The sequence below is a fragment of the Chiloscyllium plagiosum genome, chromosome 11 (assembly GCF_004010195.1).
Source record: "Chiloscyllium plagiosum isolate BGI_BamShark_2017 chromosome 11, ASM401019v2, whole genome shotgun sequence".
NCBI classification, from domain to species: Eukaryota; Metazoa; Chordata; class Chondrichthyes; order Orectolobiformes; family Hemiscylliidae; genus Chiloscyllium; species Chiloscyllium plagiosum.
This window is the reverse complement of record NC_057720.1, coordinates 87,753,729-87,774,390: the sequence shown is the minus strand read 5'-3', so window position 1 is coordinate 87,774,390 and position 20,662 is coordinate 87,753,729. Positions and strand designations below refer to the sequence as shown.

The window sequence follows — 20,662 nt, the reverse complement described above, 5'->3', positions numbered from 1 at the left end:
TTCCTATTCATATACCCATCCAAATGCCTCTTAAATGTTGCAATTGTACCAGCCTCCACCACTTCCTCTGGCAGTTCATTCCATACACGTACCACCCTCTGCGTGAAAACATTGCCCCTTAGGTCTCTTTTATATTTTTCCCCTCACACCCTAAACCTATGCCCTCTAGTTCTGGACTCCACGACCCCAGGGAAAAGACTTTGCCTATTTATCCTATCCATGCCCCTCATAATTTTGTAAACCTCTACAAGGTTGCCCCTCAGCCTCCGACGCTCCAGGGAAAACAGTCCCAACCTGTTCAGCCTCTCCCGATAGCTCAAATCCTCCAAACCTGGCAACATCCTTGTAAGTCTTTTCTGAACCCTTTCAAGTTTCACAACATCTTTCCGATAGGAAGGAGACCAGAATTGCACGCAATATTCCAACAGTGGCCTAACCAATGTCCTGGACAGTCACAACATGACCTCCCAACTCCTGTACTCAAAACTCTGACCAGTAAAGGAAAGCATACCAAACGCCTTCTTCACTATCCTATCTACCTGCGACACCAGAATCAAAGGATCATCTCACAACCCATGAAGAAGAACCACTGAACTGCTTCCCAGTTTTCCTCTGCCCATATTTTCCCTGCTTGTGCATTTGTTTGTATTTATAATATGAGGGATTTTGTAAAAGGGTTGGAATTTTAATCTGTAGTGTTACATGCTGCTAGTTTATAACTGTTCCCCTATTGCGAGATTCTAATTACTTTAATAAATAATAATTCTTGCTAAATACAGAAACCTGCTCTCTGAGAGTGAAAATGGGGTAAATAAAACAGATTTGTGGACTTACGTTAAAATCTTTTTTAACGACTGTTGGAAAAGCAGGCTTGACATCCATTGCACAAACCACTGAGTCATGACATATGACAGATTCCAAAGAGTTGGGAAAGCAACGGCAGTCTTCTGACAAGAAAAATGAGGACATTGAGCAGGGTGTTCCTCAACTTCTGTATGATAGATTTCAGCAGTGCTAAGTTCAGCAAGCCAGGCAGAACTTAGTGGACATCCACTTCCAGCAGGGGTGAGTTGGGTGCAGTGATCATTCATTCACTGTCAATATGGAGTGCTCAAGGGGAAAATAGACTGCTGTTGTTCTTCGAGGCAAATGCAGCTTCTGTTTGTTCTTTTTCCTTGTTGCTGTTGAATGTTTTAAACCCTGTGAGGGTAATGGGTCCTACATTGAACAATGAGAAGCTGCTGGGCTATGCTGTGCATTAGGGAAAAGAATAGTGTTGACTTAGACAGGGTTGTAAGATAATCTGTAGCTTAGGATAAGTAAACTGTGGTGGCTTGGTGCTTAAACAGCGATGGATGTAAAAACGTGCACTTATATGTGCAATGACGTGTTAGTAAGGCCACGTGTGTGCCCAGAGGAGCATTGGTTTGTGTATGTTCTCCCTTGTCTGTGGATGGTAAGGGGAAACTCCTGATTGCAGATCCTTGACAATGTGCATGTCTGGGTTTCAAAGATGGTAATAGCACCAAGGATCCCGGGATACCTGGATGAGAACTTTCACTGAAGGCGAATGGGGGAAATAGAATGAGCACTGGGGAAAGGTGCATAGGTATTGAGTTTGGGGAGATGTGATGATGCTGTGACTTTAAGAGGTGTATTTTGTCCTGGTTTATTTTTAAGAGAGATTGAATGAGAGATGCTGAGCAGTCTATGGTAAATAAAAAAAAACTTTGGGGAGGCATTGGTTTTCTTTTTTAAAGAATAATCGAAGCAGCCTGGCTGGGTGTGGCCAGCTCTCACATTAATATTTCTAGTTTTAGTTCATTTTGAGCTTTTGCTTTCAGCAGTTGCTGTTGGCATCTCAAAAGGGCAGAGACTGCAGGAGTTTTGATTACAAAGAAGCTCCCTTTTCCCTCACTTAGTTACAGCTGGATTGTGGACTTTCTCTCTGCTGCCGGGTTACCTGGGAGACATATCTATTTTTCTGAATTGTCCTTTTTGCCAAAAAGGTCTTTTTAGAGGATGTTAATATATTAGAACAGGTAATTAGTAATAGTTACTATATCTGTTATTCTGTTAAGATTTCCAAAAGAGTTAAGTTATTTTAAGTTCTTCGTTCTTTGGTTGTATTATGACTATAGTGTTTAAATAAATCATGTTCTGTTTAACAATGAGTAGTTTGACCAGACACATTGCATCTGAAACACAGCACATTACATTTGCCTTTAAAAAAAGAAGTTCGAGTCTCGGCTACCTTCTTACAATATTTTGAGGGAGTCTCATCTAGTCCATGACAAAGATAATGTGAGAAAGATCACAAGGCCTTGCAGAAAGAAACCTTCCATGATATGTGCCAAAGATGTACCGAGCCAAAGAGTCAGACAGCACAGTAACAGTCCCTTTGGTCCAACTCATCCTTGCCAACTATGTGTCTCAAACTAAAATTGTCCCATTTCTCTGTGTTTGACTCATATCCCTCCAAACCTTTAGACAGGTACCTGTCTAAATGTCGTTTAAATGTTGTAACTGTACCTGCATCTACCACTTCCTCTGGCAGTTCGTTCCACATATAAAACACCTTTGTGTGAAATAGTTGCCCCTTTTAGATCTTTCTCCTCTCATCTCAATACTTTCCAGCTTTGAAATCCCCTACCCTTGGAAAAAGACCTTTGGTATTCATCTTACCTCAGCCCCTCATGATTTTATAAGCCTCTATAAAGTTACACCTCAACCTCCTACATTCCAGTGAAAAAGTCCCAGCCTATCCAGCCTAAACCCTCCAGTTCCAGTAAAACCCTTGTAAATCTTTTCTGCACCCTTTCCAATTTAATAAGATCCTTCCTATAGGGAGAAAGTGAGGACTGCAGATGCTGGAGATCAGAGTTGAAAAGTTTGGCGCTGGAAAAGCACAGCAGGTCAGGCAGCATCTGAGAAGCAGGAGAGTCGACGTTTCAGGTATAAACTCTTCATCAGGAATGTGATGAATTTTTTCATTCCTGATGAAGGGTTTATTCCTGAATCATCGACTCTCCTGGTCCTTGAATGCTGCCTGACCCACTGCTTTTCCAGCACCACATGCTTTTGACTCCAACATCCTTCCTATTGCAGGGTGACCAGAACTGTACACAGCACTCCAAAAATGCCTCACCAATGTCCTGTACAACCTCAACATGACATCCCAATTCTGATATTAAATGCTCTGAAGGCAAACGTGCCAAATGCTGCCTGCCTTCACCACCCTGTCTGCCTGTGATGTCACTTTCAAGGAACTATTTACTGAGCCCCTAGGTGTCTCTGTTCAACAACACTCCCAAGGCCCTATCATTAACTGTGTAATTCCTACAATTGTTTGTCTTAACAAAGTGCAGTACCTCCCATTTATCTACACTCCATCTGCCATTCCCCAGCCAATTGGCCCAGTTGATCAAGATCCTACTTTACTCTGAGATAACCTTCTTCACTGTCCACTGTACCGCTAATTTTAGTGTCACCCGCAAAGTTACTAACCATGCTTCTTATATCCTTATACCAATCGTTTATATAAATAACGAACAACAGGTGGACCCAGCAATGTTCCTTGTGGAACATGGCTGGTCACAGGCCTCCAGTATGAAAAACAGCCCTCCACCACTCCCGTCTATCTCCCACCGTCAAGTCAATTTTATCTCCAATTGGTTGGGCCGTCCTGGATCCCATATTTACTCATTTGACAACTAATTTCTCAAGATACAATCTTCAGTTTCTTTCCTGCCTAAGTTCTGCTGCAGCCCAGCTGTTAAAATAATTGTCTGCCTCTGCTTGTGCAACAACATTTCACACTGACTGAAATGTCTGTGGATATGTGCTGAGAGTCCTTGAAATAGCAGTTATAAAAATGTGGTTGACTTCTGGTGGTGGAGGATGGGATTAACAGCAAATTTTCAGCATCAGTCAAACTACCCCTTTGAAACAGATCACTAGTTCAAGATGTCAGGCATGTAAGGTGATGTCAAAATGCTGAAATTGTGATTCAGCACTCAGGCACCATCATGGTCTGCCCTGCAGACACTCCATCCTCACAATGGATGGTCACTGAAATCAGTAAGAATGTCAAGTTTCACTGTCCCACATCCCTGGAGAAATCCTTCACAAACTGACATCTTGTTCAATTAGCAGTAACTGGGTTTTCCAAAGGCCAGAGAGATTAATAATATAAACTCAAAGGGCTACCGAGATACAGCGTGAGAATGTATTGAGCAGGGTAGCTCTTACGGAGCTGATACAGACCCATTGGGTTGTATGGCCTCCTTCAGTACTGTAAGTTCTATGATTCTGTAAGAACATTTGTTGAACCATGGAACTCTTGCGAATAATTTAATAATTGTGGAAATTGCTGTTATGTGATTAATTAGAAATATAGAAACATAGAAGATAGGAGCCGGAGGAGACCATTCAGCCCTTTGAGCTTGCTTTGCCAGTCATTGTGTTCATGGCTGATCGTCCAACTCAATAGCATAATTTTGTGTTCTCCCCATAACCTTGGATTCCATTTGCCACAAGTGCTATATCTAGCCACTCCTTGAATGCATTCAAAGTTTTGGCATCAATTACTTCCTGTGGTAATGAGTTCCACATGCTCACCATTCTTTGGGTGAAGAAATGTCTCCTCATCTCCATTGTAAATGGTCCACCCCAAATCCTCAGACTGTGACCCCTGGTTCTAGACACACCCCTCAGAAACATCCTCCCTGCATCTACGCTGTCTAGTCCTGTTAGAATGCTATAAGTCTCTGTGAGATCCCCCCTCATTCGTCTGAACTCCAGTGAAAATAATCCTAACCTAGTCAATCTCTCCTCATACATCAGTCTGGCCATTCCCAGAATCAGCCTGGTCAACTTTCACCGCACTCCCTCAGAGGCAAGAGCATCCTTCCTCAGGAAAGGAGAGAAACATTGCACACAGTAAATCTAGCTGATACCTCACCAAGGTCCTGTGTAACTGCAACAACACATCCCTGCTCCTGTACTCAACATCTCTCACAATAAAGGCCAACATACCATTTGCACTGGTCCCACTGCACACTCCCCTCTCCCAATTTACAGCCATTCAGGTAATAATCTGCCGCCTTATTTTTGCTTCCAAAGTGAGGAACTTTACGCTTATCGAAATTATACTGCATCTGCCATTGATTTTGCCCACTCACCCAACCTTTCCAGATCATGCTGAATGATCTCTGTATCCTCGTCACAGTTCACCCTCGCGCTGCAAACTTTGAGATGTTACATTTTGTTCCCTCATCCAAATCTTTTAATATATATTCTGAATAGCTGGGATCCCAGCACTGATCACTGTGGCACCCCATTGGTTACTGCCTGCCAATTTGAAAAGCACCCATTAAATTCTGCTCGTTGTTGCCTCTCTACCAACCAGTTTTCTATCCATCTCAATACATATCCCCCAAACCCATGCACTTTAATTTTGCAACAACCTCTTTTGCGAGACTTTGTCAAATGCTTTCTCCAAAGTCTAAATATACCACATTGACTGGCTCCACCTTGTAAACTCTATTATCAACTTGTTAACTCTTTACATCTCCATAGAATTCCAACAAATTTGTCAAGCATGATTACCTATTCTTAAGTCCATGTTGACTATGTCAGATTCTACCATTGCTTTCTAAATTCTTTGCTATAAAGTCCTTGATAATGGATTTATGAATGTTCCCTACTTCCAATGTTAGGTTTACTGGTCTATAATTCTCTAGTTTCCTTCGACCTCCCTTTTGAATATTGGAGTAACATTAGCAACCCTCCAATCTGCAGAGATTCTTCCAGAATCTATAGAATCCTTGAAGATGACCACCAATGCATCCACTATTTCTAGGTTATCAGGCCCTGTAGGTTATCAGGCCCTGGGGATTTATCTGCCTTCAATCCCCTCAATTTTCCCAGCATCATTTCTCGACTAATATTGATCTCCCTCAGTTCTTCCTTCTCAGTAAGTCTTGCATTCTCCAATATTTCTGGTATCTGATTTGTGTCCTGTTTCGTGATGACAGAACCAAAGTATGTATTCAGTTGCTCAGCTGTTTCAATGTCCCCTATTATACTCTTTCCCTCCCCCACACACACTTTTCTGTCTGTAGGGGACCTACACTAATCTCTTTCTCTTCAGGCACCTATAGAATCTCTTTGTGTCAGTCTTTATGTTTCCTGCAAGCTTACTGTTGTATTGTATTTCTGTATTTTCCCTCTTAATCAATCCCTTTGTCCTGCTTTGATGAATTCTAAACTGCTGCCAATCCTCAGATCTGTTATTTTTCTTGAACAATCTGTATGCTTCTTCCTTGAATCAGATACCATCTCTAATTTCCTTTGTCATCCATTGATTGGCCCTCTTACCCATTTTGCTTTTGTGCTGGACAGGAATAAGCAGTTGTTGCAGTTCCACAATGTGTTCCTTGAATATTTACTATTGCCAATTCACTGTCATCCCTTTAAGTGCCTCTCCCCAATCTATTAAGGCCAACTCACACCTCATATCATCATAGTTTTCTTTATTAAGATTCAGCACCATGGTCTCCAAATCAACTACCTCACTCTCCATCTTGATAAAAGAATTCTTTCATGTTTTTGTCATTCCTCCCTAAGGGATCTTGCACAGCTGGAATGGCAATGATTCCCTTATGATTATGCAGTACCCAGTTTAGGGTGACCTGTTCTCCATTTGGTTCCTCCACATATTGGTTAAGGAAACCAGCCTATATACACTCCAGGAATTATTCTTCTACGGCATTGTGGCTAATTTGATTTGCCCAGTCAATGTGCAAATTAAAATTGCCAATGATCACCGATATTCCCCTAATACATGCATCTCTAATTTCCTGTTTGATGCCATTCCCAACATCACTGAAGTTTGGGGATCTCTATCCGATACCAACTAATGATTTTTGCCCCTGAGTATTTCTCAACATAACCCATACAGACTCTACATTGTAAAAGCTCATATCCTTTGTCACTACTGTGTTAATTTCCTCTTTAACCAGCAATACTACTCCACCACCTTTTTCTTTTTGCCTGTCCTACATAAGTATTGAATAACCTGGGTCATTTAGTTCCCATCCCTGGCTGCAGGGTGACCATGTCTCAATAATCCCAATTATATCAAACCCATTTACATCTATCTACATGATTATTTCATCCACTTTATTTGAAGTGCTTTGTGCATTTAGACACAAAGCTTTTAAATTTGTTCCACTTGTTAATTTCCCTACTTTGATATAATTCCTTGGTGCATAAATGATTCAGAGTTGCCGGTTTGGACTAGGGTGTACAAAGTTAAAAATCACACAACACCAGGTTATAGTCCAACAGGTTTAATTGGAAGCACACTAGCTTTCGGAGCAACGCACAATCACCTGATGAAGGAGCGTCGCTCCGAAAGCTAGTGTGCTTCCAATTAAACCTGTTGGACTATAACCTGGTGTTGTGTGAGTTTTAACTTGGTGCATAAACATAGTCACCTGTTGTGTCCCTCACCTTTACTGTCTGGTAACCAATGTTTAAACTTTTAAAAATATTCCAATAAATATTTGTACTAGGTATTTTAAAACCTGCCCTCCCCTCATGTCCCATTCTGTCATTTTGCTGGATTTTGAAAAGTTGTTTTATTTTTCTGTTTTATATTTCCTACATGAATATGAAAATCTTTCAATGTGGTTAACTGCTTGTACAGTCTGGTGACATTTCTACTGTTCCACACTGAGAAACCTCAGTAAAAACATTGTAATCAATTACAGTGCCACTGCACAGCAACCGAGATGAAATTCTCACCAGAAGGATTGGGTATAATTTCACGATCAAGTGACGTAGTATATGTCTTGGTGGACTGTCCAATTGTGAATGGGCAAAGATGTGTACTATTTCGCAACAGTAAGATAGATGATTTGTGTGTACCCAATCATAGAGAAATGTGTTTGGATTCATTTCTCCTGTAAATTCAGACACTGGTGCTGAGTGGTTTTCTCCAAAATTATATTGACATTAAAATTTATAGCCTTAGGTAGACAAGGAATTGGAGAGTTTAGATTACCAAAAATAGAGGCTGCTTTTGTTCATTCTGTAACTAGCTAGTTGGAGGTAACAACTGGAATTGATCAAGGCAATGTCAAATTACATCTGCAAACACTCAACTGTCACTTCCGTGTGGTACTTCGTCTTTATTTAAATTATTTAGTGAATACAAATCCCTGAAACCAAGTGACATCCTCTTGATTTACTGAGTTCAAGTTATTTCCAGCTTTGGCTGTTTATAGAGGGGATACAGTGATAAAGGCCACTCTCACGTGATACTGTTATTAGAGATTCACTGAAACGAACGTTGCTTAGAAAGGAAAATCTCCCCTGACTATCTCCTTATGGATGAGATGAACAGTTACACAGATAGTTACAAAATTAAGCAATTAAATATTCCACAGAGTTCAGTTGTTCTTCTACCTGATAAGGAAGAAGGAAGCAGATTAGGGTTCAGTCACTCACATGCCAAGATAGATGGCTACTGTGAAACTTTAATGAGTGGTTATGGATCCATATTTATAGTAAGACTAACCCAGGGGAGCTTGATTAGTGGAATCAATGATAGGTAGGTTTCTGCCTGATCTGCAGAAGCATTGAGTTTGCTGGAGGAAATTCTTTTGATTTCTTGTTTTCTATGACTTAAATTCGTGACTTTACAGTGTGGTAGTTGAGATCTTTAATACGTCAGTATTAAATGCTCACACTTTTGGTCGGCATTGAGAAGCATGACTTAATAGCAATGAAAATTCTGCATCATCAATTTTAATTCCAATAAAAGTTTGTTTGATTTTAAAATGTTTCCCACCTTATGCTTGTCCAGTCGAAAAGTAAGAAAGATTGCAGTACAGCACATCAAACAAGTGATCACAGTTGGATTATAGGTGAATTGTGAGATATCTAAGTGCTATAGCAGTAAATATTTCTCATAGATATTTTACTAGAGCATAGTCTAATTAAATTGAGCAGACTTGTTGAAGCTTTGTTCCTTCAGTTTCCTCCACAAATTGTGAACAGGATTTCAGAACCAACTATAGTTAGTTTCGGATTCACTGAGAGTATAATTCACTGAGAGATCTTCACATCTGATGATTGTGATATCATTCATGTATGCAGGGTGTCTGTAATTCCTGGAATATCTCTCTACTGTTGAAAATAGTTATTAAAACTAGTAAAGATTTTTAACTTTGTACACCCCAGTCCAACACCGGCATCTCCAAATCTTGAATTTCTTGGCTTTGCTCGGGCTTCATTTCACAGTACCTCTTTTAGTTAAGTTTCACTCTGTGAGCAGGATGGGCTTCCACTCTATATAACGGCAGCAGTCACTTCAAAATCAATTTTCCATTGTCTGCCTGCCAGTTTCTCCACTATTGTTATTCAAATCGAGGCAAGTGAGGTGCCTGATATTATCACATCGGGCGTTTGGATGCTAAGCTTGCAGTGCAGCCGAGGTAAATGGAATTGGGTTAGATGAGACATACCTGTTACCAGCAACCGCAGAGACTGGTGGAACATTCGTTAATTTTGAAGTGAAAAGTTTGGAAAAACTTGGAGCACTGAGGGAACTAAATATTTTATCGTGACTAGACACTTCCTCCTGTGCCAACATTTCGGGAAGCTAGATTGATGTAACTGCGAAACAGTGATGTCTGCAACCAATTTTGACGGAGTCCAGGTGTTGCATGGGTACAAGTTCAGTTGGGTTGAGGATATATCATTCCAATAAGTCCATGTGTGTTTGCATTGGTTTGGTTGGCAGAAGATGTCATTCAGGAGAAAAAGACTGCAGCCTGTTCCTTCTCCCGATGACATGACATGTCTGCTGTTGCAGTGGTCTCGGAACTGCCACCTTCACCAGAGTGTCCTGTGGGAACATGCCTCAGGCATTATGTTGCAATTGTGATTTGATGCCTTCGTTAACTTTATGCCTTGTTTCCAGCAAGAAAGGCCATTGATCCCAAGTCCATATGTGAGATGAGTGCTCCAAGGTTACCATGTTTTGCATCAAGAGGTCTGTATGATCTGGGGGCTTCATCCAAAAGCAGGCATTCACCACCTTCCCCCTCCAAAATCGCTTGTCCCATCCTTAATCCACTTGCTGGTTCCTCCTTAACCCCTCCCAACTCTTCCTATTATGTGATATTTGGTGCTTCCCCTTGTTTTATGTCCTTTGTTTCACTGCTTACTGCTCCAGCGGTCGGTCTGTCTAATGATTTGAACACTCCATTGTGTATATGGTGAACAGATCTCCAAGTGGGTGTTGGAGTGAGTGAGTGAGTGGGTGCTTGAAGCTGTTTGGTCCTTGCTTCAGCTAAATGGTGACTGCTTTACAGAGCATCGTATTATCAACCAGAAGGGAAAGCCCACTTTAAATCCACTATCCATCTGAAACAAGAGCCAAGCTCAGGAAAATGAATGAATGAGGAAATAATATCCCACTCTTCTGATGGTTCTGTGCAAGTCCAGGAGCAATTCTGGTGTAACGTTATAAATAATAGTTATTTTCACTACTTCGGAAGTCATTAGCTCATCAATCCTGGAATTTAGTTCATGCACATTTCCAAAATTGGATTTGAGAACAAGGAAAGGTGCCACTACAGAATGTCTATTTGTCCAGGTTCAAATGTCAGGGAAATGAGGTGGTCATGCCTTTGGTTGTTTGCCTTGTGACTTCATTGAGAGGGGTGCAAGTGAATTTACACTAACGCAACATTCAGGCTCAGCACAACTATGGTCATGGGTGGCACGGTGGCTCAGTGGTTAGCACTGCTGCCTCACATTACCAGGATCCCAGGTCCAGCCTCGGGCAACTGTCTGTGTGGAGTTTGCACATTCTCCCAGTGCCTGCATGGGTTTCCTCCGGGTACTCCAGTTTCCTCCCACAGTCCAAAGATGTGCAGGTCAGGTGAATTGTCTATGTTAAATTGCCCACAGTGTTAAGTGCATTAGTCAGTGAGAAATGGGTCTGGGTGGCTTACTCTTCGGAAGGTCAATGTGGACTTGTTGGGTTGAAGGGCCTGTTTCCACACTGTAGGGAATCTATTCTAAGCTCATCTAAAATAAGGTTATGTGCTACTGTCCTTTCAACGTCCTGATAGATTGCCCTGGAAACCCATTTTCTGGATTAGTGGTGCTGGAAGAGCACAGCAGTTCAGGCAGCATCCCCTTCATCAGGAATAAAGGCAGTGAGCCTGGAGTGTGGAGAGATAAGCTAGAGAGGTAGGACAACTCCTGACAAGTCATGGGGACAGTGCTGAGCTGGAAGTTTGGAACTAGGGTGAGGTGGGGGAAGGGGAAATGAGGAAACTGTTGAAGTCCACATTGATGCCCTGGGGTTGAAGTGTTCCGAGGCGGAAGATGAGGCGTTCTTAAACCCAGTTAAACATGAGTCTCTGCCCATTTGTGAGTCAAGGTGAGCTCAGGGACAGTTTCCTTCCACCTCTGTGACATGGTAATGGACCCTATTTTAGTCCACAATACAGCTGTGGGTATTAAATACTCTACCCTTTTTGCTTTCAGTACACTGGAGAGTAGACTGGATCAACAGGCAATCCTGAGATTCATTTGTGGACCAGGATACAATACCTAAGTATTCCAGAGCCTGCATATGACTGATATAATTTGGATACATAAGGCTCAGTTTTACTGCAGACTAATGTGCCTGCCTTATTTATTTCAAATGGAATCTATTGTACACTCAGACAGGCAGATCGCCAAGCCACTTAGTGAGGAAATCAGAGTGTTAAACCTCCCTCACCATGTGTACAGCCTTCCTCAACTGATTTATTACCACAGAGGCCTCTCTCCTTGTAACTATTTTACTGCCTCTTTCTCTTCTGTGTCTTTCACATTCTATCTGCATCTCTGCACCCTCTTTCTTTGTGTGTGAGAGCCTCTCTCTCCCTCTCTCTCTCTCTCATTCCAATCAGCATTAAAGTTGCTATCTTCCCACATGGGAAAATCAATGAGAATGAAAGGTGAAAGTAATAATGTCAGAGATTTGACCGTAAATCACAATTACAGGTGCCAGATATAACTGTCCTCTCTCAATTAATTCTCATTGCTCCACTGAAGTCTGTTTGGTGTATTCTTGTAATCTATTTAATCAGTCTGCCCTGAAATATTCATTTCAAATGATCTACAATCAAGTATATTAAGCTGAGGTTTAGAAGAGACAATTCTCTATTGTACAATTTATTATGTGTTCAAATGACATAAATTAACCATTCAGTAACATTTAATAATGAATATGCATTAAGGTTTAGCAAGATTCACAAAAGGGACTATGTTTGGAATGTTTTGAAAAAGAAAAAAATATATATTTACATAGAGAAGTAAAACACTCCACAATGTATGTAATGCACTGAATTTATTTGTAGAAGTCTGAAACTGTTAATGTTGAGGCATGCCATTAGTCACACCTACTCACACAAGAAGTGGTTTTCCTCCCCCACTAGCTTCTTACACTTGAAAATGATGGTAATGATAACATTTTTCATGTGCAGCAGCTCGTATTGCATTGTGAGCTGAGGTACTCATGCAACATGGTGATGAGCAAGTGTGGATTTGATTTAGTTGCCTACAAAGCACATGATTTTCACACTCTGCTGAAAGTTGCCCTCTTGAACAGCAAGATCAGCAGCGTGGAAGGGCTGGAGATTTAAAATCCCAACAGAAGAGGTCCTCGTTACAATCCTCACTGAGCAAGAACACCCCAGTGAATGGTCACAGCATTTCCGACCCGCTACAACAGGAGAGTTAGCAGCTCCCTGGAAAAGGGAAATGCATAATTCCAAAAGGAGATCCAGCCTGTGTGGCAGGTCCATGGAATCAGAGTTCTGGTGGAAATTCAAAATTGAGTGAAGAGGTATCAGAGGGTCTATGAGTAAAGCTCAGAATTCCTGGTGGACCAAGGGAAATGTTAAAAAAAAAGGCACAGGCTGGAAAAGGGGGAAGGTAAAACATTACATTCAAGTCGGTTGAAGCATTGCTGCCATGGCAATCAGATTTCACAAGGTTCCAGAAACAAAAGTAACATGCCGCAAAACAATTCTCCATCTAAAGTTACAGACACAGAGACATTGAGAATCCAGTAAATAGCCTGTTAACTTTGGGTGGATTCAAAGCTTAAGCAGACCTTCAGAAGAGCTGTGATTAAAGGCATTTTACCCATGAAGGAGACAAACCCTCCATTTTAGGTGCAAATGAGAGAAAGCTCTTCAAGAAGCATGAAGTGCTGCAGAACCGCTATCACTTAGCGGTAAACACATCTTGAGAAAGCAAAACGTATGCAATTAACTTCAGAAAATATCAGAAATAATGGCCTGGATTTTTCGATGGCCTGACAGCTGTCGTTATCATGTATTTGGGATCTCCCCAGGGAGGCACTGTGGAAACCCCATGGTAGAAGACTGAAGAAGTTGCCCGGAAATTGAATTTTCCAACCGGGCAACTCCACGAGAGTTGGAACCCTCTGAATGTCTCCATTCAAGTTGGAGAATTCCAATGAAATTGAAGAGCTAGCTACTCAGGAATGCATGAAGTCCAAATGCATGAAGGTTGAGATGGTCTGACACAACTTCAGTTTGCAGGTCCCATTCAGGCAGTTGGTCCATTTTGTGACAGTGTCCCAGGGAATCCTGAGTCCATGGTGATACCGTGCCTGGCATTGAGGATGGCAAACTGAGTGTCCTGTAGCTCCTCCACATCCTGACCTTCAGCTCTGATCTCGTCACATAGAGACAAATCGGCATCGAGTACAGGTTGCTGCTTGGCCTTGGGCTTGCTGGTGCATCTGTTCTTTCTCGATTCCTCTGCAGCTTTATGGCACCAGACCCATAATGACTATGAAGTCCGCTATTGCTGGATCCATTGGTCACAGTGCCAACGAACCTGTGTGGGGAATGTTGCAAAGTGGGGAGGTTCTTTACAATATGAGCAGGCAGTATTTGCAGACGTGAAGGTGTAGCATAGTTGTCCATACAGTGAGACATGGAGGATTCTGATAAGAAGGGCAATGGAAGACCCCGAGATGCACATTTTACATTATGGCCTTAGTGCAATGTATGTAGCACAAATCATGCCACACAATTAGAGCAGGAATTTCTAAATGCTATATGGTATGATTACTAATATCCCACCTCAGTCCCACCAACTCCCATCTCCATATCACCCAAGAAAGACAGCACAGCATATAGGAACATATTGGTGAAAACTTACAGTTTAAGATGAGTAGGCATCAGCTCTATGCCATTGGGCAGCATATGAAATATTGGATTGCTTTTTTATTAATAGTGGCCCACAGATAACATGCTTAAAATCACCTGGAATTACTTCTGCTTCACAGTAATGATCATGATTTACCTGTAATGACTAATTACATGGTCAAGGTTACTTGTCTGTCTCAGTTGGGTACTGTATGCACTTCACATGCTGGGTTCGATGATTACAGATGAATTCAGCCTGCACTGTCTAAGTAGCAAACATATAGAATGCTGGAGAAATCAGCAGGTCAGGCAGCATCTATGGAGAGAGAAACAGAGTTAATGTTTTGAGTCTGGTATGACTCTGCTTCCTAACTATCATCTTGATAAAATAAACCCCAAAGCAGATTTGAAATGTTAACTTCCTCCACTGGTGCAGCCCGACCTATTGAGTTTCTCCTGTGTTCTCTTAAGTGTCTTTCAGAATTCTATCAGCTGCAGTATTTAAGTGCCTGATTTATGTGATTACCCCTGAAGGGGCCTCACATTGTTCACACACATGTAGCCTATGTACTCAGACAGAAAAAAAAGATTACTGAACCCACTGCAGTTGTGGTCACAGCCATTTCTCATTACCGTTGCAGTTACAATTTGCATGAGGCTGGAAAGCAATGTAGGGTGCGTTTCACAGGGAGTTCTGGCTCAGCCTGGTAATGGAAGACCATCGCCACCTCCACTGAACCCCCACAATAGTTCTTTCCTTGCACTGCCTGTTATCCCTCATCAATTCTGAGCTTTTACATGTTCCCAAACAGATGTCATTACACCCTGTGCCCTGGTCCTACAGTTTAGCCATGACAGACACATGCTGCACTGTTCCCTCCGTTGAAATAAGGATAGTTGTGGTCATTGATAGTGCAGCCCATATCGTCCCACCTCTTCTGTCCCCCCATCTTTGTATATTGAGCTGCCTTCTTCACAATCATTGTCTCCTCTCCAACCCAACATGCTGCCTTCAATCCTCTCAGTGAAGGTTCACAAATCTCTGTCTTTCCTTGTCTCTTAGTGATGACATGAAGCCAGGCAGCTTGTTACGGGTGTGAGCAGTGATCAGACAAGAGTGGACCTCCTCAGCTGCCCGACTGCAGCAGTGGCCCCGATAAGATGCTTTGTCTATTGTGAACAGATGTCCTGGACTAGCCACAGAAAATCTCTGACTGATTTGGAAAGACCCAACTAATGAGTGAGCAGATCTCTGAATGGTCTGAGAGCAATTCACTGACCAGCTTTCTCTGAATCCTCTGACTGGGTGCATTGGGCCTGCAGGACTGACGATGGTCCGCTCTCCAACTGCAGTAATACAGAGCCCCTGATTCTCTCCACTTCAAGCAGCCAACTGACATGTTAAAGCCCTTAAAGTGTGAATAGATGCTGTCCTTAACTGATTGTGGTAGGAAACCTTGTCTTAACTGAGGGCTAATCCACTTATGCTTGGAAATATGGTAAATTGGTTGAAGCACATAGTCGTAGAGATGTACAGCACAGAAACGGACCCTTCGGTCCAACTCGTCCATGCTGACCAGATATCCTAACCCAATCTAGATCCATTTGCCAACACCTGGCCCATATCCCTCTAAACCCTCCATGCTGTGTTCATTGCTGATCCATGGTGCAGGTGTTGCACTGATATAGCAACATGTCCACCCTCTTGTCTGATCACTGCTCACAATCCTAACAAGTTGCCAGGCTTTGTGTCGTCACTAAGAGACCAGGCAAGGCACATGTTTTGTGATCCTCCAGGTTCTGAATGAGGCATGAAAGTGCAGTAAGGCAAGCCAATGCTATGAGTGTCCAAGTGAGTGAGTGCTAAGATCTTAAAGAAATACCTTGGTCCAATGCATGAGGTGGATTCTTGTCCCTTTGAGCAAAACATCGAGGCCATGTACCCCAAAGTGCAGCATTGAAGTGGAGTAGCGTGTTCTGAGTGAGTCAGAGATGTGCCGTGAGGATGTGCTGAGGCTGATGCATGTCTGATGCCAACGTTCGTGCTCACCTCAGATCCAAGCCCATTAGCAGGTATGCTGCTGACTGAATGCAAGGGAAGAGGGAAAGCAAAACAAAAACAGAAAAGAAAACTAAACAGGAGCGGAAACTGTAGAGCTAAATGTTGAGTCTGGGTGGCTATATAGTGCCTAACTGAGGGATGAAGCACTGTTCTTCAGTAGGCAAGGACAGAGCAAGGTGGAGCATTGAAATGACAGACCACCAGAAGCTCATGTTCTGGAATATAGGCCTAATGATAGTGGTCTGCATTTCCCAATCTGAGGTTGGTTTCTGCACCCCACCCCCTCCAATATAGAGCAGATCACATTGTGAGCAACATCAAGTTAGATTGAAAGAAATGCACGTAAATTGTTGGGTCACCTGGGAGGTGTGTTTGGGGTCTTGGATGTTGAAGACAGCGGGGCAGATCTTACATTTTCTGCACTCTCACTCTGGGAAGGTTCTGTGGGAAGAGAAACGGACAGTTCCCCATCAGATAAATTTAGGAACCCAATGTGTTATTTCAAAATATTTTCTGGCACCAGTCAGGGATGTGTTTGAGTTGGTGAAGCTTCTTAAAAGATTTCTGTTGGCTATCATAGAGCTTGACAGCAGCATGAATGAGCTAAGGGTCAATGCAGATGCTGGAGGTTAAAACTTGACCTGATTAGGATGTAAGGAAAGCTTTCAGAAAATGATGAAATGCCATTAATTCAGTACTCGGGTGACTACCTACTCAGGTCTCATAAGCATCTTCCAAAATAACCCGGGGAGATTGATGGAAGGCTTAACAATGGACAACAGTGAGATACAGGTTATTAGCAAGAGGCAACTGACTGATTCCAGTTTGAACAAATGAAATAGGCAGATTGACGGCACTGCTGATTCAGCAGATTGGCTCAGGAATGAAGGTTGTCAAGGATGTCCTGAGTTTGCTGTACAATATCAAAAAGGTTGACAGAAACACATTCAGTCAAGAGACTCTGTACTTAAAAAAAAAAGCTTAATTGAATGAAATCTTCCAAAATTAATTTTCTTTGATGTCTTGGAAAGATTTTTGGGTCATACTGTGGCTTTGGGGCTTCAATTTGGCAATTTGTTGACAATAAAGCGAATGAAGGAACTAGGTTCTGATGGGAAGTATTTGGAGATTGATGACACAATGAAAATAAAGCAGAAATAAGACCAGATATCCATTAGGGCATATGTCATATCTAACTTAAGTCAGTTAGTGTTGAATATCAATGTCTTGTTTCAAGATAAAAGTGCACACAAAGGCAACCTAGATTTTTAAACTATCCGAAAACATTTAGTAACGTTGTGATTATTTTGGATATGGTGAGCATTGAAATGACTGACAGCCCAGGATTCTTAGACTGTTCTGACGGTATCTTGTTATTTTTCTGTTTGTTTTTGATTGTGAACTGACATGAGAAAAGGGCTGACTTAAAAACAAATATTACACTTTTTGAAGGCTAGTTAACTGACCTTCAATGTTTGATGAGTGAGAGCCAAGGGTTGTGGATGAACGGAGATTCGGCTGGCAACAGGCAGCTGATTGGGTCTGGTGTGCGCTTACCAGTTATTGGTGACGAAGGCCTTGTGTATGCCGACAAGTATGTGATTGGCTCCCAGGTAGCTGACCAGCTTGTGGATGTGAATGCTTGGGTCAGAAGCATTGGATCTCCAGAAAGGAAGGAGCAATCTTTCTCTCTTTGGTAGGAACCACCTCAAGCCTGAAGAAAGCCAGTTCATTTCCCCTCATCAGGCGCTGTAAGCTTTGGTTTTTAACCAATAACTTAAAAACTTCATAAGTGTGGGTCACTTGTATCGAGAAGGAAACTTGAGGAATAGCAGGGCCTAAGAAGACAAATGGGAAATCCTTTGAACCGTGTGGATAGGCACCATTGAAATGTCTTCCTATTCTTTCTATTTGCCCAGATGACCCATGTTTTTCTTATCTATCTGTGTATAGGGGGAGTTTTCTAACTGTTTATGTTGAAAGTTATGATTGTTTCTGTAATTGGAGCCTATTTATTTGACTTGTTAAGTATGGAAAACTTTTCTGTGCTTTCTGGGTCAAAAACAGCTAAGTTGGGGAATCTTGCATACTTTTATAAAATGTTTAACTTTTATAACGTCTTTTATAACGTCCAGGAATAACAGGGTTTGCTTTCAAGCACGCTACCTCAGTATATCCTGTCGCAACAGAGAGCAGGATTGATCTCATCCACTGACAGTATAAATTAACTTTGCTTTGAATTCCATTTTCCATTTATTAACTCAAATAATTCCCATCAAGCTGTCTAACTAAAACTGGCATCACATTCTGAAATCACCAAGACCCTACTTAAAAATGCTTACTACCTAGCACCTACAATGTGAATTCTGTCACTGTGTACAATGCACACATCTTTAGGATACCACATTTCATGGTCAGAATGTAATCTAGGTAACTGGGCTGAGAGGTGGCAAATGGAGTTCAGTGCAGATAAATGTGAGGTGATTCACTTTGGGTAGAATAACATGAAGGCAGGATACTGGGTCAATGGAAACATTCTTGGTAGTGTGGATGTGCAAAGGGATCTTGGAGTCTATACACACAGATCCCTGAAAGTTGCCACCCAGGTTAATAGTGCTGTTAAGAAGGTATACAGTGTGTTAGGTTCTATTGGTAGAGGGATTAAGTTCTGGAGCCGTAAGGCAATGCTGCAATTGTTCAAAATGATAGTGCGACTGCACTTGGAATATTGTGTACAGTTCTGTCGCCCCATTACAGGAAGGATGTGGAAGCATTGGAAAAGATGCAGAAGAAGTTTACCAGGATGTTGCCTGGTCTGGAGGGAGGTCTTATGAAGAAAGACTGAGAGACTTGGGTCTGTTCTCATTGGAGAGAAGAAAATTAAGAGGGGACTTGATAGATGATCAGAAGATTAGATAGAGTGAACGTCTTTTTCCTAGGATGATGATGTAAGCTTCTACCAGGGGTCATTGCTACAAGTTGAGGGGTGATAGTTTTAAGACAGATGTCAGAGGCAGGTTCTTTACTAGAGAATGGTAAGGGCTTGGAATGCCCTGCCTGCCAATGTTGTTAACTCAGTCACATTAGGGAGATTTAAACAATCCTTGGAAAAGCATATGGATGATGATGGAATAGTGTCGGGGGATAGGCTTAGATAAGCCCACGGGTAGGCGCAATATCGAGGGCCGAAAGGCCTGTTCTGCGCTGTATTGTTCTATGTTCTATGTATCACATGCCTCTCAGCTCCTAAAATGGACAACACCAAGATGACATGGTAGACATCCCTGTCCCTCAGAGATGTCATTAATTGAAAACAGACAGTTCTCCATCATAGGTAGCACCATAGCAAGAAGAGTTGATTGCTACAACGTATCTGTCACAGTCCTGGAATAACAATAGACCTAGACCAAAAGTGACTGAAGTCAGGTTGAGATCTTGGGTTGAGGGTGCAGAAAGGGGGTGGGTCAATGGCTGGGGGAGAGCAGGATGCTCAGAAGTAAAGGAGAGTGTTGGGTCTGATTGGGGCCCCTTCTTCCCAAAGCTTGGTCTCTGGTAAGCCAATGACAAAGGCTCCATGACTTCAACATTCAAACACCTCTGCTCCCGAACTCTGACAAATACAACGTTGTCTACATAAGCCTGTGCTAGTAGAACACCTCAATATGATTCCTGTTCATCAACTGATGCTGGAAATCCCTACTGGAATTTCACACTACGCCCCCGTGGCAGCGGCCATTCCATCGGGCATCATAAAACTGTATGGAGTGAGCCTGTCACTATAGACCACCTTCTGGAGTGGTGTACCTAATTAATGGCCACTCTGGGGCCGTCACCTGCTGATAGTATTTCACCAATAGTGGAGGGTTCCCATGAAGGTCTAACTGTAGTTTCAAAGGGATGAGTGGGAGGGGGAGTCCCTCCTATTTGGACACCCCATACTTAACAGATTAATGACCTCCATTAGCAGGAAAGGACCACCCCACCCTACTGGAACACCACCTCACAGATTGTGCCCCCCGCCCCAGTCCCTTGATCACTGCCCCTTCCAAACAACACACTGAGGCCTGGTCAGACTGCTCTTATTGAGTTTGCCTAAAGTATCTTCAAGTATGACCTCCAGCAACACCCAGCATTGCCTATCTCTCCCAGCCACTGACTGACCTAACACAATTGCAGGTAGCACATGGGTGTTGAATTTCCATCTTAGGCAGTCATCTGGCTGACAGACTGTAAAATCAAACCATAGCTTCCAGGGCTCATGGAAATAAGCATATCCTGTGAAAAGTTTAGCTGGTGGCCTGGGCTGTTCTGCAAGTGTAAACCTTGACCTCTTATGTAA

At 42.3% G+C, this 20,662-nt stretch overlaps 1 protein-coding gene across 3 annotated transcripts in view; it reads left to right on the top strand.

Annotated features, from left to right (window-relative positions):
* astn1 (astrotactin 1) overlaps window positions 1-20,662 on the top strand; it is a 2,190,072-nt gene that overhangs the window by 1,175,934 nt on the left and 993,476 nt on the right. The window lies entirely within an intron of this gene.